The sequence below is a fragment of the Ambystoma mexicanum genome, chromosome 6p (genome assembly GCF_040938575.1).
Source record: "Ambystoma mexicanum isolate Mex_15411 chromosome 6p, UKY_AmexF1_1, whole genome shotgun sequence".
Classification (NCBI taxonomy): Eukaryota; Metazoa; Chordata; class Amphibia; order Caudata; family Ambystomatidae; genus Ambystoma; species Ambystoma mexicanum.
The window spans coordinates 555988681-556003716 of record NC_090935.1 but is presented as its reverse complement, the minus strand read 5'-3'; the positions used below and the strand labels follow the sequence as shown (position 1 = coordinate 556003716).

Below are 15036 nucleotides of genomic sequence, written 5' to 3'. Positions count from 1 at the left end.
CCGCAAACAGGGAAGTGTGCCCGCAGAGCAGACAGATATCACACATTTTTTCAGACGTACTTTTTGGTCATTTTAAAGAAAACTACTGGACGGATTGGCACCAAACTTACAAAAGCACGCTTTCGGGACCAACCTACTGCCGCAAATTTGGTGAAAATCCATCCAGCCGTTTGGGCTGGATATGTACGCAAAGTTCTTCCCCAATTCAGTCTATGGGCGAAAAAAGACGTTTTGGGACCCCCCTGGACCAAACCACCAAAATTTGCAGAAAATTCACAGTGGCACTACTTTTTTTGCAAAGTTTGGTGGCCATGTAGATCTGGTTAAGTTGCTGTTTCCATAGGCAGAGCACTTTTTGGGCGGCTTATTACTCACCGTAATCGTATTTCTGATGCTTGCATCTGCTTAGATTCCCATGCTGTGCATAGGCCTACATCTAGTGGAAGCTGCGGAGTATTAGTTTGTTTTTTAAAACTCGAAAATGGGCGTCGACACAGGGCGTGCCAGTAATACTATCCCTAGTGTGACGTCCACTGTACCCATGATCCCTCACACGTGTAGGACCCTCAGATTGTATTTATTCTGACATGAGGTAGCCTGAGGAGTAGCGCGAGTACAGATTAACAAGCAGATAGATAGAACTACAAGCATCCATGCGCCTTCTCTCAGAGGGGAGGAAGGGCGGGCGCATGTGAATCTAAGCAGTTTAAGCATTAGAAATACCATTACGGTGAGTAATGTATCCCTTCTGAGGCTTGTGGAATCTGCTTAGATCACATGCTGTGCATAGAATAGCAGGCAGTGTTAGAAGGAGGCAGTGGGATGTGAGCAGGGTCATGAGCAAACAGGTGTCTTAGAACCGCTTGTCCCACTTGAGTATCTGTCTTGGAATGAGTGTCAATGCAGTAGTGCTGAGTAAACGTGTGAATAGAGCTCCAAGTAGCTGCTTTGCAAATGGTGTCAAGGGGTCCATTTGCAATGAAAGCCAGAGTGGCCCCAGTGCCTCTTGTAGAGTGGACTCTTGGCGTAAAAGGCAGAGTTCTTTCAGAAAGGGAGTAACATAGCTCGATACAATTGACTATCCTTCGAGATGGCACCTTTAGAGACGCGATCTCCCTCTCTGCCTGTAGCTATGGAGACAAACAGTTGGTCTGTTTTCCTTAGCGGCCTGGTCTTGTCTACATAGTAGAGGACCGCTTTTTGCACATCTAGAGAGTGTAGTTTCACCTCAGCAGAGCTTTTGGGTTCTTGGAAGAAGGTCGAAAGCTCAATGGACTGGTTAACGTGGAATTTAGAAGTTAACTTAGGCGAGAACCTAGGGTGTGTTCGTAGAGCCAGTTTATCCTTATGAACAGTAAAGAAAGGATCCCGACTGACAGAGCCTGAATTTCACTGACCTTTCTTATGGATGTAATGGCTACTAAGAAGGGAGTTTTATCGGTCAGGTGTTTGAGACTGGCTTTATGCATGGGTTCAAAGGGTGGGCCCATGAGTTTAGCAAGCACCACATTAAGGTACCATCCTGGTGGTGGGTTAGAAATTGGAGGGTAGAGCTCTTTACCCTTTCCATGAAGGCTTTAACCACTGGTACTTTACACCACAAAACCTTGTTATGGGAGGTGGTGTAGGCTGACAGCGCCGCCAGGTGTACCTTGAGTGCGTTAAATACCAACCCTGTATCCAGCAGGTGGAGCATGTAGGTGACAATATTGGAAGGAGTGCAATAAACTGGGTTGATTTGATTATTCTGGCACCAGATAACGAATCTCTTCCATTTTTCAAAATAACAGTGCCTCGTGTTTGGTTTCCTAGATTCCTTTAGGATGTCCATGCACCTCTGTGGTAAGTTGAGATGGCCAAACTATGACTTCAGGAGCCGTGCTGCCAAGTTAATTGAACTGGGTTGAGGATGCACTGTTTGATCTTGGTGCTGTATAGTAGGTTGTGCCAGCACGGGAGTCTGATGGGTTTAGCACATTGCTAGTATGTGTAGGTGTGGGAACCACAGTTGCCTCGCCCACATGGGAGCAACTAGGATGAGCGTCATATATTCCCTGTGCATCTTGTTGACCACCTTCCTCATGAGATGGGTTGGTGGAAAAGCGTAGGCAAACATCCCTGACCAGTTCATCCACAGGGCGTTCCCCTTGGAGACTGGCTGAGGTAACCTGGATGTGAATCCTGGGCATTGCCCGTTTTCACTTGTGGCGAATAGGTCTATAGTGGGGAAACCCCACTGTGAGATGATGTCTTCTACAACTCTGTGTAGACACCATTCGTGTTCTTCTGTGAGGGGATCTCTGCTTAAAGCGTCTGCTAGCGAATTGAGATCCCCTGGAACATGTTGAGATTACAGGTAAATGTTCCGTCTGAGTGCCCATGTCCAAATTTTCAAGGCATGCCTGGACAGATTTGGCGAATGAGTCCCTCCCTGTTTGTTTATGTAAAACATTGCTATCGTACTGTCTGTTAGGATCAGTACTGACAGGTTCAACAGGTGGGGTTCGAACGCCCAAAGCGCTCTGAAGACTGCCAGGATTTCTAGCAGATTGATTTGATTCTTGGCCACTGTGTGAGACCAGAGACCCTGAGCTGTGGGGTGGAGGAGATGTGCTCCCCACCCTGACAGGGACGCGTCTGTAGTGACTACAGCTTGTACCACCGGATCGTAAAAGGGTTTCCCCTTTAACAGGTTCTCTCTTGTACACCAGTGAAGACTTTGTACAAATTTTGGCGAAACGACCACTAGATCGTTCCACTGACCACTTGCTTGATACCACTATTAAGCCAACCATTCTTGCATGGGTCCCATATCGTGCGGGGGGGGGGGGGCAGGTAAATACAGGACGCCAGCATGCCTAGCAAACTCATCGCTTTGCGCACCCTTATCTGGCAACCGGGTTGATAGAGGAATTTGCAGTAGTAGATTCCGAATTCTTTCCTCTGATGGAAAGGCCAACCCCTCTTGAGTGTTTTTAGTACAGCTCCTAGGAACTGCTTGGAGGTGCTTGGCACCAGGCTTTATTTTTTTTCTCGTTAGAGAAACCCAATTCGAAGAGGAGGTTGATCGTTCTTTGAATGTTTGATCTGCAAATTACTGGGGTCTCCCCTGTGATGACCCAGTCGTCCAGGTAAGGGTACACTGGGATTGCCTTCCTGCGTAGGTGTGCCACTGCCAGTACCTTGGTGAATACCCTTGGAGCCGAGGCTATACCGAAGGGCAGCACCTTGAACTAGTAGTGCTGACTGTCCACCTTGAAGCGCAGGAATCTTCTGTGCGCTGGGAACATGGAAATATGAAAATAGGCGCCTTTGATGTCCAATGTTGCCATGTAATCCCCCCCCCCTTTTTAGGAGGGGGATTACTTCTTGGAGAGTAGTCATGCGAAATTTTTGGAGCTTGACATACTTGTTTGCAGGGCGTAAGTGTAATACTGGGCGCATTGTCAAATCTTTTTTTGGAACAAAGAAGTAAGTTGAGTAGATACCCTTGTTTACCTGGTGCCCGGGACGAATTCTATCGCGTCCTTTGCGCAAGAGGAGGATCTTCTGGTGGTCCAGTGAATGTATCTTGTCGTGGAGGGTGGTTGCGGGGGCGCTCCAGCAGTTTGATGCAGTATCCTGCGGACAATGTGGACAGCACCCATCTGTCCGATGTGATCCCTTCCCATGCTTGGGTTAAGTTGGAAATGCGCCCCCCTACTGGGGATGCGCGGGAAGGGACGATGAGCGGAACGTCACTGCCTTGCGGGAGGCGTACCGTCTCCAGCGGGGCTGCCTCTACCTCTACCACGTCCCCTCTTGTTACCTCTGCCGTAACTTTGGGTAGACTGCTGGTTGCCACCCCATGATGTACCCTGTCCCTGTGCCTAATTGGAGCCCCTGTGGGAATTTTGGCCGCATGAGCGACGAAAATTACTATTCCCTCTTTGATTAGTGGGCTTATTCGTCAATTGTCCCAGGGACTTTAGAGTATCATACTCGCCTTTGGCAGTTTTCAGTGCGTCCTCTACCGCTTTGCCACACAAGACATTCGATTCCACCAGCATGTCAATAAGGGTTGCCTGGGTCTCGGGTTTAAATCCTGACTGTGTTAGCCAAGTGTGCCTTTTAATGACAGTGCTCTCTGCTATGAGCCAGCCTGCATTATCTGCGGCGTCAAAGGTTGTCTTCAGAATGCAACCGGACACGGCTCTACCCTCCGACGTGATCTGGGCCAACTGACCCTTTAGTGGTTCCGGTGCCGAGTCAATGAGAGCAGCTACCTGCTCTCACTGGTGGCAATTATAGCTTGCCAGCAGAGTGGTGGTGTTGGCAATCCTTGCCTGGTAAGCGGAAGTGGAGGCTACATGCCTTCCTAACTCAAATTCTTTTGCTCTTTGTCTGGGGGAGCCTCAGATGATAGAGGTATCCCCGCTCTTTTTCTAGTGTTTGTGATTACCAAGGAGTCGGCTTCAGTTGACCCCTTATGTAAAGAGGGTCTGACTGGGCGGCCCTGAACATCTTCTCTATTCTGGGGTTCACAGCTTTGGTGAGATTAGGAGTGAGAAGGGAAGGATCAATCCTACGTTGGATTTATTTGAGAATAGGAATGGCTTGAGCAATGGGTCTTTTGTCCCCCAAAAATAAGTAAGATAAGGAATTATAAAGCAGGGGCTACATGGAGGGGAATCAGCCCAAAACAGGTTTCTGGTTGGGGGATACTAGCAACAGCAGGCTCCTCACAGTAGATTGTTGGACACAAGTGCCAGTTGATACCTTGGCAGACTTGGAACTGGGCTGAGGCTTCTTACAATAGAAATCTGGGACACGAAGACGTGAAAAAGGAAATCCCACCGCCCCGCAACTTCTGCTGGTAGCTCCAAAGCCAACTCAAAAGCAGCCCTGGAAGTTCTGCCCATATATGGAGAACAATACTGAACATTTTCTCCCAAAGATTTATTAATAAAACTTGTAAGACTTATCTCTGCAACAGGACTACGCAGAAATGTAAAATGTTACAGTTTAAATGTGATTTTATGGGCTTTAAGACATTGTAGACTTCACTTCCATGTTGGGAACAGAAATGGCAAAGAAGAACAAGTTACTTAACTTATCTGGTAACGTTCTTTCGATGGGATGTTCCTCCGACGTATTCCACATCTATGACAGGTAATGACCACAGCTGTGCTGCTTCGGAAAATTCTTCGGCATAGGCGTCCTGCGTCGATGCACTGTCCCTTGAGGGCCTCTGTCGAGTGTCGACGTCACTGGATGTTATATATAGGACGCACAGCGCCCATAGCCTCAGTTGTAGTTTTTTCCCCCAGAACGTGTGCCACCAATCTCTGGCCAGTATGACTGCAGAAAACCTTGCAGAAACGTAAGCTGCAATCGCACAAGAAATTCTGTAGAGGGGCAGGCTGGGAGGGTTCGATTTGGAATATATCAGAGGAACATCCCATCGAAAGAACGTTACCAGATAAGGTAAGTAACTTGTTCTTCGAGGGGATTGTGTCCTCCGACATATTCCACATCTATGACAGACTCCCAAAGCAGTACCAACATCTGGAGGTGGGGAAAGAATTTACAAATTTAGAATATTAGAATGCACAATCAAATTGCTGAATAGAGGACTGCCTTACCAAAGGCCAAATCCTGCCCATGGATGAGTCCAAGGAATAGTGTCTCACAAACGTATGGACAGAGGCCCATGTGGCAGCTTCGCAAATATTGTGAATCGGAACGTCCCTCTGTAGAGCAGTGGAGACCGCCATACCCCTACTAGAGTGAGCCCGTAAGCCTACTGGAGGGTCCTTTCCCACCAAACGGTAACAACTCAAGAAATCTTCACAATGATCCATCTGGACAAGGTCTGCTTGGAAACAACCTGACCTAAACGCCTTCCAGCAAAACCTACAAAGAGCGGATCATCCACTCTAACCTGGGACATCCGGGAGAGATAGAAACTCAAAGCTCTCCTACCAGGATGTGGAGGAGGATAAAACGCCAGAAAAATGACCTTCTGGCTCAAATGGAATTCCTAACACAACCTTCGGGAAAAAAGAAGGTTGCACCCCAAGGACAACCATGTCCTTAGGGAACACAGTGAAGCACGGCTTGGCAGAAATTGTCTGCAACTCGCTCACTCTGCGTGCGGAAGTAATCGCAACTAAAAATACAGTTCTAAAGGATAACAGTCGCAACGGACAAGAATGTAAGGGCTCAAACAGAGCTCCCATCAGGAACTTTAAAACCAAATTCAAATCCCATCCCGGCACCAAGAAAGGCGACGGTGGAAACACAGTGAGCCGTTTTAGAAACTGAAATCAAAGGAATCTTAAAATAAGAACATTCCACAGACGAGCGCTTAAATATAGACCGTGCCGCCAGGTAACCCTTAATGGTACCCACTTGCAGGGCCTTGTGGGCTAAGGAAAGCAAAAAAGATAAAACCAAAGGAATGGAACATTGGAAAGGATCCACATTCTGTACCCTGCACCAGTCACAGCACTTTCTCCAACGGCAATGGTACAGGGATTTAGTTGCAGGCATTCTGGCCAAAAGCAACACCTCCATCACGTCTTCGGGGAGGTCCCAATCCTTATACCTCAACCTTTCAGATACCAAGCATGAAGGCTGAGAGACTTGACCTCTGGATGGAGAACCCGTCCCCCCTCCTGTGAGAGCAGATCATCTCAGTAGGGAAGACATCGTGGAGGGCAAATGGACATGTCTAGAAAGTCCGGTTACCACGCTCTCCTGGCCCATGCCGGAGCAATGAGAATCATCCGGGAACCGAACCTCCGTAACCTCTGCAACACTTGCGGAATGACGGGGACTGGAGGAAACACGTACAGCAGTGGGAAGGATCACTCCACTACAAACACATCCCCTAAGGTTCCTCTTGGAGGAAATTCCAGAGAGCAGAATCTTTCACACTTCCGTTGGTGGTTGGTGGTGAAGAGATCCACTTGTGGGGTTCCCCAAAGGGCGAAGATCTCCAACAGAACTTCCTGAGCCAGCTACCATTCGTGAGAGACTGTGCTCTGCCTGCTCTGAGCGTCCGCCGCCGCGTTTTTGTCTCCGGCCAGATGAACTGCCGAGATCGTAATTTCCTGCTGGATGGCCCAAAACCAGAGCTGCATCGTCTCTCTGCACAAAGGAAGTGACCCTGGTTGAGATAGTGCATGGCCACCATATTGTCCGTGATAAGGACATTCTTCCCCCACACAGACGGCAGAAAAGCCTTCAGGGCTATCCGGACAGCCCGCAGCTCTAAGATTGATGTGGAGTCTTGACTAAGACGGAGACCAACGGCCGCTGGCTGTCAACTCGTTGGCATGAGCTCGACAACCCGTGAGGGATGCGTCCGTCGCAATCGTCACCTCCAACCAAGGTTGCCAAAACGGAGCACCCTTCTTCAGATTGCCTTCGATGGCCCACCACAAAAGATCCTGTGCTACCGAGGGCGGAATCTGAACGGGATCCGACATCCTGCCGGAGAACTGTGACCACTGCATCTTGAGAGCCCACTGCAGAGATCTAATCGGCAGCCTGGCATCTGGCACCAGGAAAATTAAGGATGCCACGAGGCCGAGCAACCTCAAGAACTCGAACGCCAGGAGACTCTCGGCACGTTTAAATTTGTCCATCTGCAGAATGTGATGAGTCCTCACCTGGGGAGGCAAACACTGCCCCAGGGATGTGTCGAGCACTGCTCTGATGTATTGGAGCTGCTGGGTAGGTGCCATATGGGACTTCTTTAAATTGAGGGAGAAGCCCGGCTTGTGAAGGGAGTGGCAGGTGACCGACAGATGATCCAGGGCTTGCTCGGGAGAGCGCGCCCTGCCAATCGTCCAGGTAGGGGTAGACGTGAAGCCCCCCTTTCCTGAGATACGCTGCCGCCACCACCACCACCACCATCAGCTTGGTGAAGACCCTCAGGGCAGAGGCCAATCTGAACGGCAGGACCCGAAACTGAAAATGCAAGTCGCCAACCGTGAACCTCAGGTACTTTCTGTGCTTGGGATGAACCAGCACATGAAAGTATGCATCCTTGAGGTTGAGAGACACCAACCAATCCTGAAGTTTAAGGGCCTGGAGGACTTGAGAAAGAGTGACCATCTTGAACTTGTGTCGGTTGAACAAGCTTATCAGGAAGAACAAGTCCATGATGGGTCTAAATCCCCCCCGTCCTTTTTCGGGATCAAAAAATAAGGGGAATACCATCCCTTGTTCCTCTCCGCTACAGATAGGCACCAGTTCTATGGCGCCTTTCTCCAACAGGGTTAGGATTTCCTGCGCAAGGAGCGGATCCGGACGCTTTAAAGAGCTTCCCCGGTGGATTGTCGTGAGGCCTCTGCCGAAAAGGAAGACAATAGCCGTGGGTTATGATCTCCAGAACCCACACATCTGAAGTAATGGCTCGCCATTCTCCAAGATGCTGCGCAAGTCTGCCCCCAACCAGCGAACCATGCGACATGGCCTCATGACTGAGCGGACACGGCAGTGTCTGAAGGCAAAGAGGCAACGGCCCAAGCGGTCTTGGCACCTTGAGTACCTTGCTTTCCACCTATGGTACTCCTATGGTGGCCCCTTTGACTGGCAGCTCCCCTCGATCCACCAAAGGCAGAGAAGTACCGAAAGGAAACTCCCCTCCATTGCGGTCACCTAGGACAAAAAGGCAGAGGTTGACGTACAGCAGCGCTCAAAGACTTTGCTGCAGCTTTGGAGGTCTGCAACCTCTCAAGGCTCTCGTCAGCCTTGCTGCCAAACAAATGCATACCATCAAAGGGCATGTTGAGAAGCCGGGATTGCACATCAGGAGCAAACCCCGACTTCCGCAACCATGCAAAACTGCGTATCACCGTGCTCGCTGCCATGGACCGGTTGACGCAGTCTGCCATGTCCAGACCCGACTGAACTGATTCACACATGGCATACGCGCCGTCTTGCACGAGGGCTAGAAAACCATCACGTTCTTCCCCTTCAGGAATATGCTCAGCCGCCAAAGACGCACAATTGAGTGTTAGTGAATCTCGCCAAGGCACAGAGTTGGCTGCCTTCAAAGCCATACCCCCTGAAGAAAATCCCTTCTTCGCCTAACCATCAAAGCGCTTGTCGTCCCCAAGTGGAGGTATGGTATGGGTACGCAGCCTGCTTCGCTGGGGTCATAACCGCCTGTACCACCAAACTCTCCGAAGTAGGGTGTGTCGACAAGTAGCAGGGGTCACTACTGCGGGGGGGGGGGGGAGGGAGGGGAGGGTATTTTTTCAAAAGCGACTTAACAACTGCTGGGAGATTCTCCAGAGCAACCCAAGCCGCCAACCTTCTTTGCAAAGCCATGTGAAATGGCAACACCGGGTCAGTGGGTGGATCCTGATCAAAATAGGCAGGGGGAGCAGACCACCCCAAGTATTCCGTCGCCCTGGACATGAGACGCTTATAGGAGGATTCAGCATGTGTTCCAGGCTCAGGCCTGCCAAACTCAACCTCTGGAGAGGTGTCAAGACCACTGGCATCATGCAAGGACTGAGTTCTTCCATCTGACTGACCAGACAAAAGGTCATCAGGGACATCAGGAGAGACAACGATCTCCTTATCAGACCCTTCCTCCACCTCTGAAATATACTCCAAAGGTTGGAACAAGTCCAATCCGGGAGGAGGAACACAGTAGGGCTCAAAGACAGGCCTCACAGATTTACTGAGAGCCTTCCCCTGAGCTCCCACATTCCTCCGGGGCTCCTCTGGTAAATCCTTCACAAAAGACGTTGAGGGAATCTGCGAACAAGGCACCGTTGGCGTTGACAACTTCCTCGAGGGCGGAGCCCAGAGAGCGTCCTTCGACGGACACGGCGACGATGGCCTTGACGCCTTCCTCGAAGGTTTCACAGGTTCTGACGGTCTCAATGGCGTTGAGGACTGGGACCTGGATCTGGCACGGCTAAAGTGACCTTCCTTGTCTGGTCGGGACCTCGACAGCTGCCGATGATCGCGCCGACCGCCCAAGCCCGAAGGCATGCGAGTGGTGGACCGAGCCCGTTCCCTGCCGGCTTCTTTCAAAGGCGCGGCCGGAACTGTTCCTTGCGATTCGAAAATCTCCATCATCTCCTGGCGGAATGCATCCCATTCTGCCTGCGACAGACTTGGTGGGACAAGTCAACCGCCGTCTGGCAGAGTCCTCCGACGAGGATGGGGGAGGCGACCAGTGACTGCTTCTGCGAATGCCTCGAAGAGGAAGGGCAGGAACTATTCCGAGACCGAGACCCCCCCCTGGACTTTCGCCGACGCTGAGAGTCGCCCCTCAAGTCGTCGGTCGAAAGCCCAGCAGATTGATGTATGGGGCTTTGACACCCTACCTACAGTTAATTTCTTCTTTCGTTCCCGCAAGGCCTTGGATGTCAGGTACTGGCAGTCATTGCAGTCGGTGGCGTGGCTTTCGCCGAGGCACCAGAGAGATGTCGTGCGGGTCCGTGATGGACATTTTCTAACCGCAATCCTGACATTTTTTAAAGCCCAACTTTGGGGTAGAAGAAGATGAAGACATCGTTTTCGAAGTAGAAGAATCAAGCGCGCCGAGATTCCGAAGCAAACACGTTTGCGGAAAAAACAGAGATATATCATCCGGTGACATCGACCCTCAACGGAAGCCCTCGAGGGACAGCATATCCACGCAAGACGCCTACGCCGAAGAATTTTCCAAAGCAGCACAGCTGTGGTCAATACCTGTCAGATAGGGAATACGTCAGAGGACACAATCCCCTTGAAGTAGCTATTCTGAGAAAAGTGTACAGGATGCCACTGTAAAATTTAATACTGATATGCCTAATAATCTATACACGTGTAAAGTTACAGAAGTAATATTCTCACTGAAAAGTGCGAAAAACTGGTAGAAGGGCGAAACAAGGTCCTACAACCATGAGGATTGGACGGCTATGTTCTACATAAAATATGTTATCTGCCCCCGTTGTTTGTTCAAGTGCCACAAATGTGTAAATTATACTAGGATGGATTTTTGGCAAAAAGGACTGTGGGAAGGCATTTCACCTCATAAAATGCAACCTCAGATTCCTCCTCAAGGAGGCGATTAATTTAGGCTGACCTATCCGAGTCTTGGGAGGTAGGCCTAGCTCAGTTTTGCCCACCAATAATTCTGTGATGTTACCATGCTTTATATAAAGGGTGGGTGACAACTCTGCACACACCCTTTCCCGAATTTCCTGCGCCTGCCGTCCTGATCTTCTATATTAATTCTGCCAGACTCCAGATCCCACTGCAAGGCCAAAGCATAGCTGATTCCAGATTCCACTGCAAGACCAAAGCTGTGCTGATCCTATCCCAGCAAGGCCTAACTTCAGAAAAACCCACTAAAATCCCAATAACCAAAGGAAAAGCTGTGGTACCCTTTTTGGGAAGTATCCTGTGAGCAGACCGGCTTGCTGCCCACTAACTGCATGCCCGCTGCAACCCTGCCATCCAGCTGTCCTGGTCATCCGGTGACCAGACCTTTGCCCAGCTGTCTTTTGCCAGGAGAGTCTATCCGGTGACCAGAATGTTTTGTGACCAGAACCCTGACTGTTCCAAAATCCCAAAACTCAAGCAAGGAATGAGAGTATCTCCCTATCCGAGAGAAATACAAAGTCTCCCCATCTTGACCCTTTTGTCTTTATTCCACTCTCTAAGCAATCCTATCCATACCCTGGTAACTAGTTAAAACTGTTAGAAAGTCAAGGACATGGTGCACAGAGAATTCTAAGTGCTAGCGCCATCTCTCCATTAATTCTATCTTGTGTAGATCCTAAGCCCTTAGTCATATTTTGAGTAATCAAACTAATTTCCACATAAAGTTGAACGCTGGGGTGACAAGGTAGATGTCGCGAATCAACCTTGGATCTTACTGTGTCCCTCTTGAACAATATAGTCAAAATAATTTAAAGTAAAATTGCCCTTTCATTCTTAAAACCAATTTTCTTTTTAACTGCTCTATTTTCCTAAAAACGAACCTCATTCTACCTACCTTCCAAATCTCTCAATTCACCAGCTATAGCCCTTCTTTCACTTCTATATTGTCCCTGTGCTGTGCATCTCTCACTCAGCCCAAAAACTGCATTCCGATTCAGTACCCCCTCCCCCCCCACCCCCACGTTTAAGAAAAATAAATGTAAGAAAAAAAAAACGTTTTGGCATTTAAAACTGCAAACTAGAAACAAAATCCAACTTTTCCATGTGTGAATTCGGCTACAGTGGGTTTTAAATTTCAATATTTTTTGTGAACTGTATGATTTTGTGATACCTTACCTAATTTGTATTTGTATTTATTTTTATATAGCGCCTTAATCGAAGGCGCTTTACAGTTTAACAACAAGAATACATCAAACATTAACAGTAGAAGCAATAATACTATACATGAATCAAGCCAGAAAAAACAATTTAGAACAATTTACATATGAGGATGAAGAGGAGGGGTGGGGAAGAAAGGAAGAGGGAGAAAGAGTAGGGAGTAAAATAAGTAATAGGAAGAGAGGAGAACTTAGGAGAGACGGGGAAGATCAAGAGAACTATGACAGGGATATTAAAGGGGGAGAGAGAAAGGCGAAAGGGGGAAAAGGTGTCGGGGTGGGGAGTGAAGGAGTGATTTCAAGGTGGAGCGGAAGGATGAATAGGTGGGGATGGAGCAGATAGAAAGAGGTAGGGAGTTCCAGTGTAGGGGGGCAAGGAGCTGAAACAAGAAGAGGCACAAGGGGCTGAGGGGACAGATAGTAAAAAGATCTGCTGAACGAAGGGAGCGAGAGGGGATGTAGAATGAGAGAAGGAGAGGTATGGAGGGGCAAGGTCATGAAGAGATTTAAAGACAAGAAAGGAAGTGAAATTTAAGTTGGAAGTGGAATGGAAGCCAGCCTAGGTAAGAGTGAGTTGGAGATGGAGTCATGGGTAGAGATAAGACAGATAAGACAGAGGGTACGGATGGCAGAGTGGTAGAGGGATTTGAGGCAAGATGGGAAGCGTGAGACAGAAGAAGAGATAAGAACAATAGAAAAGGCGAGAAAAGATGAGGGAGGTGATTAAATGTTTGGTAGCATGGAAGGAATGAAACTAATGTTTGATAGGGATCTAACATCCCTAATATTGTGATAAAACCGATGTTTATCCTCATTTTAAACACATAATTATTTGTAAAAATCTGAGTTTCATTTTAGGCCTTACAAAAGGACAAAATCTGCCTCTTATTTTGTGAGGGAAGGTAGGATTTTGAGTCTGTTTGCTGCCTTTTATTTCTGACTACCTGCTGCTTCTTTCTATACACTCAGAATTCGATTTGTGGGTGGGCGGTAACATTGCAGGGGGAACCTTACCTTGGGTGCTATCGATCCTAATTCAAAAAGTGCTGCTATGTTCTAGTGCTTTGGATATGTTCTACTAGAAGGTTAACCAAGTGCATTGCTTCCATTTCTATTGTAATCATCATCCCATTGGTGATTGCTGCCCAATATTAAAATGTGTGATTTTTGTGAATTTTAAAAATAAATATTTTCACCAACCGGCCTGGTTCATGGTTCATTGTGACCCGGGGTATTTGTAAAAGGGGTTGTGAGACGGGTCGGGTACCGACTCGATTTAAATTTCTTGAAATTTAATAAAAAGCATTCCTTTTGTGCACCATATCCCAGGCTAAGTGGTCCAGTGTGTGACACCCGATTGGAATCCTTAACAAGTTGTATTTTAATACAAAAACTCTCTATGGCATCTCAAACAGTATCTGGACACCAAGATTTCAGGAGAACTACTAATCTCGATGGTTATTTCAACCAAAGACCTCTGGGCTGGTCTCCTGTTGGGGAGAGGGAATAGGATCAATGGTGATCCTTCCTGCGGGTCTTGGAGATGTGTCACTGTCTGCGGTAAGAGCCATAGATACAGCTGGAATTTCACTTCCGCAGTCCGGGTCAACTGAGGCTCCCAGCCCTAGTTTCCACAGAGGCGATTAAGAAGGCCACATCACCTCTTTCCTTAGGTTCTGATCGGTACGCTCTGTGCCACCTCTCTAATCCTCTTCTGGTACAAGTCCTCCTTACAGCCATGCTACTTGCTCAATCCTCATCCCATCCTTCTAATCAGGGTCTCAACCCTACTTCCTGCATTGAGCTATGAATGACTTTTTCTGCCTACTCACCATCTTCGCGGTTCTAAACTATGTGCCTACTTGATTTTAATTGTGTGCACTTTAGTTGTGCACTTTGTCAAAAATATTTTTGTTAGAAAAATGTGTACTCACCTCAAGCCCACACTCCATCATCACATCCTCCTACCCCACACAAACATAACATGCATATAGTTAGAAAAAGAGAACAAAAGCATTTGATAGAAATTGCATGAATAAAATGCATAGGATTAAAAGAAAGTCGGCAAACTAATGGCCTAAGCATCTTCGCAAGCCCTTTGTGCTTCCTTGGTGTTCCCAACCTCCAACCCTGCTTCACGACATCCTCCTTCAACCATGCCTCCAGACCTCCTCTTTCTTTACCCAGTCTCCCGACGTAGTCCTCCTTAAACCTGGGTGTCCATCCGGATGCATTCATCCCGACGGGTCCCTTTTCCCACAACGCCACGCCCTCCGACTTGTCACTTCACCCACCACTACTCAAGAAATGTCCCTCCCGGCATGCCCTTCCCAATGTCTCTTCTAACCTTCTAATCTCTAGCCTCCTCTGCTACTAAGACACCCTCCAAACATCATCCTCACCCCCTTAGGGAGTCACCAACCCACTTCAACCACCGGCCACAACTTGCTCCAAAAGTCCACAACTTGCTCCAAAAGTCCACATCTCCCCTTCCCAGGGCTTCCATTTTATATGCTAGTGGAAAGGTATGGTTGTCCTAGCAGCACACTTATATCCTGAACAGCACTGCCATGCGATTGGTGGAAGCAGAAATGCCTCCCCTTCCCACAGCGTATGTGAGCAATCTAAACTGTGGCTAGTCTGCACCTTTAAGAAGCAAGTTTGCCATCATGGACTGCTTGTGTGCGAGTCTTCGCATGTTTGTAGGCAACTGTGG

General features: G+C 48.4%; 1 protein-coding gene across 5 annotated transcripts in view; it reads right to left on the bottom strand.

The window, feature by feature from the left end:
* ERBIN (erbb2 interacting protein) overlaps positions 1 to 15036 on the bottom strand; it is a 2559118-nt gene that overhangs the window by 1996484 nt on the left and 547598 nt on the right. The gene's annotated exons all lie outside the window — the stretch shown is intronic.